General features: G+C 43.3%; 1 non-coding gene across 1 annotated transcript; it reads left to right on the top strand.

Annotated features, from left to right (window-relative positions):
* Positions 1 to 7,015: 7,015 nt before the first annotated feature.
* On the top strand, positions 7,016 to 7,122 carry LOC141675596 (small nucleolar RNA R71). The gene has a single exon (XR_012556240.1). It is a non-coding gene; the product is annotated as a small nucleolar RNA R71 (small nucleolar RNA).
* Positions 7,123 to 10,612: the final 3,490 nt, after the last annotated feature.

Genomic DNA, 10,612 nt, shown 5'->3' with positions numbered 1-10,612 from the left:
CCGACCCTGCGCGGCCGCTCAGCATTTCTGCGCTCCATCTTGCTCAACCCTAGACTACTCGCATAACATGCGAGCCGGCTACTAGCCATTTGACGCCTAGCCACAACTAGCAACAAATTCCATTTTTACTCCATTTTTTTTTCTCTTTTTTTTTTCTTTCATGCCTTTACCACTAAGAACCTATTATCAAATTCTAAGCATAATAAATAGATTATCCTCGAAAATAATCAGATCATAACAACAATCTAGCCCTTAAGCATTCTCTAAGACTTAGTGAAAATACAAGTGCTTCTAGCATGCATATCAACCTACACAACTTAATATCACTTTAATGCTATCACTACACTCGCATCAATATCACAATTCAGTCGATAAATCATTGCAAAAGGGATCATGGTATATGCATGAGCTATATGATATGACAAACAAATAAAGCTATATAAATAAAAAAAACTATATGGCAAAATTATGCAACTATATGAACTAACTATCATGAATATGCAGCTATATGACACACACAAAATATTCCTTAACTACCACCCCCAAACTTAAAATCTTCACTGTCCCCAGTGACGGTAGTAGAAAGGAACACAGGGTATACCTACTCGGAATCATCATCATCATCACCCTCAGTGGGTGGAGTATCAGGCGGCGGGTATGCAGAGTCCTCACCAAAAACTGGCCACTGGATATCAGCTCCAAGGCCTCGAAAAGCAGTCCCTAACGCAAGAGTGAGCTCCTGAGCAAACCTGCTCTGCGTCTCATACATGGCATCCATCCGCCGTGAAAGCCTCCTATACTGGGCATCACCCATCCCAGCACCCTCCTGAGCTCTCGAAGAACCAGCCTCACCACGCCCTGGCCTAGCCATAGTAGCACCTCGTGCTGGACGTCCTCCTGGAAGACGATAACCCAGCCCATGCTCCTCAGGCTCACCACCGGTCCACTCCTGCATCCCATTCAGAGTGCCAGAATCTATCGGAGCTGCTGGCAACTGCAACTGCTCATGAGCCGGCCAGTTCACTCCTACTGCTCGACATAGCTTCGTAACCGTGGATGCATAAGGGATGTTCATATGCTTTGCTCCCCTCAAAAACTTCAGAATTCCTTGGTAGATAAACTCACCAAGGTCCACATAGTATTCCTCATTCAGAATTCCCCACAACAACTGTGCTCTCTCAACTGTGACCTCGTGTGCATGTGAAGAAGGCAAAATATTAGCACATATAAATGCATTCCATGCACGGGCATACCTGTTCATGGCGATCGCCGGAAAGTGACGATACTCATTATTGGCTGGACTGCGGTTCTAAACTGTGCCCGGTCGACAGAGAGTCGCACAAATCAAATCCAAGTCAAAATCCTCAGCAGTCTTTTCATTCCAGTTCTCCTCCTCGGGCTTCCTCTCTCGCTGTCCAATCACACGGCGAATCGCCGCAGGATGATAATCAACCGTCAGCCCACGAACTACAGAAAACCCATTCTTTTCAGCCTTCGCGTTCGCGTAGAACTCGCGAACAACACTCATCGGTACTGCTTCGGGTGACTCACAAAAAGCTATCCACCCCTTCTCTGCAATCATGGGCAACAACTCACCATCCCTCCCTGATGGTAAAAACCCCCTCTCCTTCAGAATCGGCTTCCCCAACAGCCTAGTGTACTCCTCCTCCGCAGCTCTATCAGTTAACCGAGGCCTTGCAGCAGTACCCCTTGATGAATCAGCAGTAGGAACTGTGTTGCTGCTGTCAATAGTTCGTGCTCTCTTGGGTGCCATTGATTTGTGAATAAAAGTGTGTAAGAACTGATTTTTTGATATTTATGAGAGGGTTTAAGTGTAGGAAGTTTGTGGGAGATATGTAGGATAGGTGTATGTATATATAGGGTGTGGAGTAGGTTAAATTAGATTAGGAGTGGAGTTGAGGGATAAAATCATGGGGTAATGGGAAAAGAATTCGTGGGTTTATGTTCTGTGATGGGTTTTTTTTTTTGTGTTTTTGTTTTTTTTTTTTCTCTGAACTACAAAAAAATTTCTGGAACTCGACCCCTGCGCGGCCGCTCATCATTTCTGCGCGGGCGCGCAGCAAGCTGCGCGGCCGCTCAGCATAGCTGCGCGGGCGCGCAGAGGGTCTCTGGAAATTTTTTTTTTCAGCCCCTGTTTTCTGATTTTTTTGTGTTTTTGGATAGGTTATTAACTTCTAAGGGTTCCTGTAACAACAATTCATGGGTTGCCTCCCACGCAGCGCTTCTTTTTCGTCATTAGCTTGACGTTCCGTACCTTTCTCAAGTAGTCAATAAAATGGCACTAACCACCTCTAGGTTTGCCATGTCCCCATAGTAGTGCTTCAACCGCTGACCGTTCACCTTGAATGCTTGGTCCGAATCATTCTCAAAAATTTCCACCGCTCCATGTGGAAACACAGTTTTGACAATAAAAGGTCCAGACCACCTTGATTTCAACTTCCCAGGAAAAAGTCGGAGCCGAGAGTTGAATAAAAGAACTTGTTGCCCTGGCACAAATAACTTAGGATGTAGCTTCCTATCGTGCCACCTCTTCACCTTTTCCTTATACATTTTGTTATTCTCGTACGCTTGCAGTCGAAATTCATCAAGTTCATTAAGCTGAAGCATTCTTTTCTTACCAGCTGCATCTAAATCCAGGTTCAATTTCTTCAATGCCCAGTAGGCCTTATGCTTAAGCTCCGCCGGTAGATGACATCCCTTACCGTACACCAACTGAAACGGTGACATCCCAAGTGGAGTTTTGTATGCTGTTCTGTAAGCCCAAACAGCTTCATCGAGCTTTAAAGACCAATCCTTCCTTGACGGACAAATAACCTTCTCTAGAATGCGCTTTATCTCTCTGTTAGACACTTGCGCTTGACCATTTGTTTGCGGATGATAGGCAGTAGCTACTCGATGATTCACATTATAACGCTGCATCATAGAAGTGAACTTACGGTTGCAAAAATGCGATCCTTCATCACTTATGATTACCCGAGGCGTTCCAAACCTTGTGAAAATTTGCTTATGAAGAAAATTTAGTACTACCTTTGCATCATTTGTCGGTAAGGCTTTAACTTCGACCCATTTTGAGACATAATCGACTGCCAGCAAGATGTACTGATTATTACAAGACGAGATAAAAGGCCCCATGAAATTGATTCCCCATACATCAAAGACCTCGACTTCAAGCATCACATTTAATGGCATCTCATCCTTCCTTGACAAATTTCCCACTCTTTGGCAACGATCACACCTTAAAACAAACTGATGAGCATCCTTGAACAAAGTAGGCCAGAAAAAACTTGCTTGCAGAATACGAGCTGCCATCTTCTCACCTCCATAGTGTCCACCATAAACCGTGGAATGGCAGTCTCGTAATATCCCCTCCGTCTCACGGAACGGGATACATCTCCTGATGATCTGATCAGCTCCCTGTCTAAACAAATATGGTTCATCCCATATATACCACTTCACCTCATGCAGAAACTTCTTCTTTTGAGCGGATGTCAAATTAAGCGGCATTATATTGCTGACAAGATAGTTTACAATATCTGCAAACCATGGTTCTTCCTCCTGAATTGCAAACAACTGCTCATCCGGAAAAGATTCATTGATTAACGTCCCATCTTGTGAAGTAGAATCGGGATTCTCCAACCTAGAGAGATGGTCAGCTACTTGATTCTCGGTACCTTTTCTATCTTTGATCTCTAACTCAAATTCCTGAAGTAAAAGCACCCAACGAATGAGTCTCAGCTTCGAATCCTTTTTAGAAACCAGATAGCGAATAGCTGCATGATCAGTGAATACTGTTACTTTCGTACCAAGCAGATAAGATCGAAATTTCTCAAAGCCAAAGACTATAGCCAAAAGCTCCTTCTCTGTAGTGGTGTAGTTCAATTGGGCCCCATTTAAAGTCTTACTCGCATAGTAGACCACATGGAAAAGATTTTTCTTACGCTGTCCCAGAACTGCACCTACCGCATAGTCACTCGCATCACACATCATCTCAAATGGTTCTGTCCAATCTGGTGCTGTAATAACTGGTGCCGTGATCAAACTCTCATTGAGAGTCTCGAATGCTGCCAAACATTCATCATCAAATTTGAAAGACACATATTTCTCAAGTAAATTGCACAACGACTTAGATATCTTTGAAAAGTCCTTGATGAATCGCCGATAAAAACCCGCATGACCGAGAAAACTACGGATTCCTTTCACCGAATTAGGTGGGGGAAGATTTTCAATGACTCCCACCTTAGCCTTGTCCACCTCCAGACCTTTGCTAGAGACCTTATGCCCAAGGATAATGCCTTCACGCACCATAAAATGACATTTCTCCCAATTAAGCACCAAATTAGTTTCCATGCATCTTTTGAGTACGGCGCACAGATTATTCAAACATTCATCATATGAGTGTCCAAAGACGGAGAAGTCATCCATGAACACTTCGACGTTATTTCCAATCATGTCAGAGAATATAGCCATCATACATCTCTGAAAGGTGGCCGGGGCACCACATAACCCAAACGAAACTCTACGAAAAGCAAATGTGTCAAATGGACAAGTGAAGGTAGTGTTTTCCTGATCCTCTGGTGCAATACAAATCTGATTATATCCGGAATAACCATCCAGAAGACAAAAATACTCATGTCCCGCCAATCTGTCAAGCATTTGATCAATGAATGGGAGAGGGAAGTGATCCTTCCTTGTGGCTTTGTTTAATTTTCTATAATCCATGCATACTCTCCATCCTGTAACTGTTCGAGTAGGGATGAGCTCATTCTTTTCATTTGCGACCACAGTGATACCTCCTTTCTTAGGTACACATTGCACGGGGCTCACCCACGAGCTGTCAGAAATAGGATAAATGATGCCTGCATCTAGCCATTTCAGAATTTCTTTCTTCACCACCTCCTTCATGATCGGGTTCAGTCTTCACTGCTGTTCCACAGTTGGCTTACTACCTTCTTCTAACAGAATTTTATGCATACAATATGAAGGACTTATCCCCTTGATGTCTGCTATGGTCCATCCTATAGCCGATTTGAATTCTCTCAAAATCCTTAAGAGCTTGTCTTCCTCACTACCTGAAAGGTCAGCTGAAATAATAACAGGTAACATAGATGAATCACCTAAAAAAGCATACCTCAAGTGTTCAGGTAATGGTTTGAGCTCCAAGGTAGGTGCTTCCTCTATTGATGGTTTGAGCTTCCCTTCAGCATTCTTAAGGTCAGAAGTACCAAGAGATTCAAATGGTATGTCGAGCTTTCGCTTCCATGGAGAAGCGTTCAGATATTGTAATTGCTCGTTGCTATCTTCATCATCGCTGTCAAAATCCCCCACTAAGGCCTTTTCCAATGCATCAGACATTAGCATGTGATCGAGTTCCGAAGTAACTGCGGAATCAATCACATCCACTTTTAAGCACTCTTCATCTTCTGTAGGGAATTTCATTGCCTTGAATACGTTGAAGGTCACATCCTGATCTTGGACCCGCATAGTAAGTTCCCCTTTTTGCACATCCATCAAGGTACGGCCAGTAGCCAAGAAAGGCCTCCCCAAGATTATGGGAATCTTCTTATCTTGCTCAAAATCCAGAATAACAAAATCTGCAGGAAAGAAGAGCTTATCCACCTTGACGAGCACATCCTCAACTATGCCCCTTGGGTAAGTAATGGAATGGTCAGCCAATTGTAGCGACATGTATGTGGGTTTTGGATCAGGCAGATCCATCTTTTTAAAGATCGACAACGGCATCAGATTAATGCTTGCTCCCAAATCACAAAGGCACTTGTCAAAAGTTAGATTGCCAATAGTGCAAGGAATGGTGAAGCTTCCTGGATCTTTTAGTTTTGGTGGTAACTTTTGCTGCAGAACAGCGCTGCATTCTTCCGTGAGAGTAACGGTTTCAAGGTCATCTAGTTTCACCTTCCTTGAAAGAATAGTCTTCATAAACTTCGCATAAGTAGGCATTTGTTCCAGAGCCTCAGCGAAAGGTATATTGATGTGAAGTTTCTTGAACACCTCCAGAAACTTCCCGAACTATCTATCCAGCTTTTGTTGCTGCAATCTCTTAGGAAAAGGTGGTGGAGGATAGAGCTGTTTCTCCCCTGTATTAGCCTCAGGCAGAGTGTGTTCAACAGTAGTCTTCTTTGGTTCCGCCACTTTCTCCTTTTGCTTAGATTCTTCATCTCTAACTTCAGCTTCAACTTCTTTTGCCTTTTCAGCATCAGCTACTTTTCCAGACCTTAAGGTAATAGCCTTGACTTTCTCTTTAGCTTCCTTCCTGCCTGGTACTTCCGTGTCACTGGGAAGAGTGCCAGGTTGACGATTGAGCACTGCATTGGCTAATTGACCGATTTGATTTTCCAAGGTCTTGATAGAAACCGCCTGACTCTTGCACAACAACTTAAGTTCCTCAAAATCAGCACTAGTAGGTGCAGCTGCACTTCCCTGTTGAGGATATGATTGCCTTGTAGCATACTGCTGTGGTTGCTGGAATCCAGGTGGGTTAAACTGTTTACTCACTCCTTGCTGATATGGTGGCTGAATAGCATTCTGATTATTTCCCCAGCTGAAATTTGGATGATTTCTGTTGTTAGAATGATAGGTCGCTGGCACAGGCTGCTGTTGTCGCTGATAATTATTCACATACTGAACAGATTCGTTGACAAGAGAACACTGATCCGTAGCATAAGAACCTGCACAAAGCTCACAAACCATAGCTATTTGATTAACTCCATACGTAGCCAGAGAATCAACCTTCATTGATAGCTCTTGGAGCTGGGCTGCAATAGCGGTGGCTGCATCAACTTCCAAAATACCTGCGACCTTGCCTGACGTTATCCTCTGAGTTGGGTTTTGATGCTCATTTGCAGCCATTGTCTCTATAAGATTATACGCCTCAGTATAGCTTTTAGCCCATAAGGCTCCTCCAGCTGCTGCATCGAGCATGGGCCGAGATTGGGCCCCCAAACCATTATAAAAACCAGTGATTACCATCCAATCCGGCATTCCATGATGTGGACATTTTCTCAACATTTCCTTGTAGCGTTCCCAAGCCTCGCACATAGATTCTGTAGGTTGCTGCGCAAACTGAGTAAGAGCACTCCTCATAGCAGCAGTCTTTGCCATTGGATAAAACTTCACCAGAAACTTTTGCGCAAGATCTTGCCACGTAGTGATGGACCCAACTGGTTCAGAATGTAACCAGTCTTTAGCCTTATCCCTCAGTGAGAATGGGAAAAGCCTCAACTTGATAGCCTCATCAGTCACGTCATTATACTTAAAAGTGCTGCAGATCTCGACAAAATTCCTTATGTGCATGTTGGGGTCTTCAGTTGCCGCTCCTCCAAAAGAAACAGAATTCTGCACCATCTGAATAGTGCCCGGCTTGATTTCAAAGGTGTTAGCTTGAATAGCCGGATGAAGGATGCTTGACTGAATGTCATCAATTTTAGGCCGAGAAAAATCCATAAGAGCTGGATCAGCTTGAACAATATGATCTCCCATGTTTACTGGTTCTTTCTGCTCAGTTCCTGAATCCGAATCCTCAAAATCTAACTTCTCCGGAGTATCAAGAACTTCGTCTTTCTCCTCAGCTGTATCTATGGTCCTCTTGCGAGCACGAGAACGAGTTTGCATAAACGCTTGCTAAAGTACCTGAAACACAACCGAAAAGAGTAATTAACTACTACGTCCTAATCACTGAGTCCTAATGACCAATGATGGTAAGTACATAAACTAAACAAATACGCTGAGTCCCCGGCAGCGGCGCCAAAAACTTGTTAGGGTGAAAACATGCACTAATATTCACACAAGTATACGCGTTCGCAAGTAATATAGAATACTTTCTAGTTCGTTCCCTCAGAGACTCAGACTAAGTTATTGTCTAATTAAACTCACTCACCAATGTATGATTACTTCTCAATGTTAAGATAACACTTAAAATTGTTGATTAAATATTAACTATAATTAACTACTTAATTAACCACTTAACTAACACTTCAATTTATCAATAATAAAACACTCATGAGATCACAACTTCATTATTACTTCCTTCTATAGCCATTGTTATTACCTTTAGCATGTGACAGTGATGATATTAATCGAATAACACGGAACTGATAAAAGCCAACTTTCATTGTACTAATACCATTCTACCAAACATCCACAATTAAGATAGAAGTTGAATAGTCATCAATTATGTTGAGTTCCTATATGTCTACAGAAATTGACAACACAACGATTTAAGCACAAGTTATTCCTTTTGATTATATAGGGCAAATAAAATTGTTAGAGTTACCCACTAATCATGTACAACATACATGAACCTATGCTAGCATGGCAAGTTCTAAATCTCAAGATCCACCGTTGCTTCTCAAGAGATTAACACCCTATCTTATATGTTCGCGACGCACATAAGACGAATACGCACAACCAATACTAGATATCATGCAATCACCACACACTAAAGTATTAAACAATTAACTAAAGAATTCCATAATAAATCCGTTGCAACCCCATGATCACGATTAGCCCATAATAGAACTTATCGCCATCATGGGTTCATATGAAATCATGATAAACAACACAAGAAAATAATAACTAAACTAATTATATTAAAACAGAGTACGTCACAAGAGTAAATAAGTCAAAGCAAGAAAACTAGCATCCAACGCTACAACGAAACAAGAATCACACAAATATATGCTTCCTCTTCGCTGCAGTGTGCTAAATCGGTCTTCTTCCTTATCTGCTTCGCGTCTTGCACAAAACACAATCTAAAACATAATCTCCTTCATTCTCTGTGTGAAAAACGTCTCTAATCTACTTATATAATAGTCCCATAAAACTCAGATTACATAGAAGTTGGAAGCCAAACAGAAGTAGAAGTCTAAAATAATTTATCTTTTTCCCCGACCCTGCGCGGCCGCTCAGCATTTCTGCGTGGGCGCGCAAGGCTGCTGCGCGGCCGCTCAGCATTGCTGCGCGGGCGCGCAGGACCCTACTGGAAAAAATCCAGGTTTGCTCCGTTTCTTCGCCGTAATCTGCCCGTTCTTTTCCTCTCGCAATGGTGAACACATGCCAAAGCTTATTCTTGATGATTCCCCCTCCGAAATGCAACTAATACCCTGAAATGCATAAACACTAGAAAAACGCATCAAATACACAAAATACTTGATTTCAAGACACCAATTTAAGCCATTTTAAGACGTTCTAAGTGGTATAAAATGCCACTTATCAAGAGGAGTCCAGTCCGGCTCCTGCTTCGGCTCCCGAGCTTGCTTCATGGGTCCTAGTTCGCTGTTCGACTCCTGCTTAGGACCGAGTCTTTGGAAAACTGGGTTTGCTTGTCTTTCTTGGCTTTGGTTGCTTTGCTTGAATTTCTTTTCCTGATGGTAACCCCCTTTCGGTCAGTCATCAGTATTTTTACTCCTAGACCCTCCATTCCGGGTCATTCTTATTGCCTGGAGCACATCTGTTTCCTTAATGAATCTGGCAGCCATGAAATAAGCTGCTGCCAGACTTTGCGGCTCCTTATTGATCAGCTCCACAATATACCTTTCGTTGTGCTCTAGGTCCAGGTTTCTTCTAAAGATTCTTAAAGCTTCCCTCTCATCCAGATTTGAAACTTTATTGATTGCTTCCTGGAACCGGCGCATGTATGCAGAGAGGGACTCATTGTCGTGCTGCCGGATCGTCTCCAGGTGACATATGTGCATATCGTGCGTTTTGTTCGCCCGAAATCTCCTAAGGAAAGAGGCTCGAAATTCCTTCCAGGAGTGGATGCTGCGGGAGGGGATTCTGCTGAACCACCTCTGGGCCCCTCCCTTAAGGGTTGAAGCGAAGAACCTTGATTTCGTCAAGTCATTGTAGTAGTATATCTGCGCTATCTGCTCAAAGTAGTTCAAGTGCTCCTCCGGGTCTCCTAGACCATCAAAGGAGTCAAAGTTGTAATGTTTCAAGTTCTGCTGCCGGGGGATAGCTTCTAAGGAGTGGCTGAAAGGAGTTAGTGTTTCTCCAATCTCCACTCCTGAGTCTCTGTCCATCTTCCTCTGCAATTCATAGATCATGTCTTTTAGGTCCTTCTGCTTCTCTTCTTCTTCTTCTTCTTCATCAGAAATCAGCTCCGGAGTAGGGTCTCTCCGGGCTCTTTTGCTCCTAGACTTGGTCAACAGCTTCTCTTCTTCTAATTGCATTCTCTTTTGGATCTTTAGCTCGAGCTTTGCTTCTTCTTCTTTCCTGATTTGCTCCCGGACTTCTTCCAACTTTCTCTGTTTAGCAGCTTCTGCTTCTTTCTTGCCTTGGTCTTTTTTGCTTTTCTTTCCTTTGGCTCCAATGCGGTCGAATACAGACCTCTTTGATTGTTGGGAGTCTCCGGATTCCTCCGGCTCCTCCTCTAGTTCTGCTTCTTCTTGGAGTCGGGTCTGCTCCTGTCTGTACAGTCTGATTGCTTCTGCTAGTTCATCGCTTGTAAGGTTGGCCATGTGCTCCTCGGCTACCGGGACATTGGTGTACTTGTACTGATTGAGCTCTATGAGGGTCCTGGCATCCCTGGTATTTACAATTCTCTCCACTACGGGAGTGTGTAGTGGTTGCTCCTCGA

Source organism: Apium graveolens, chromosome 7 (genome assembly GCF_009905375.1).
Source record: "Apium graveolens cultivar Ventura chromosome 7, ASM990537v1, whole genome shotgun sequence".
In the NCBI taxonomy this organism is placed as follows: Eukaryota; Viridiplantae; Streptophyta; class Magnoliopsida; order Apiales; family Apiaceae; genus Apium; species Apium graveolens.
Note: the sequence above shows the minus strand (reverse complement) of the source record. Positions and strands in the feature narration are given on the sequence as shown.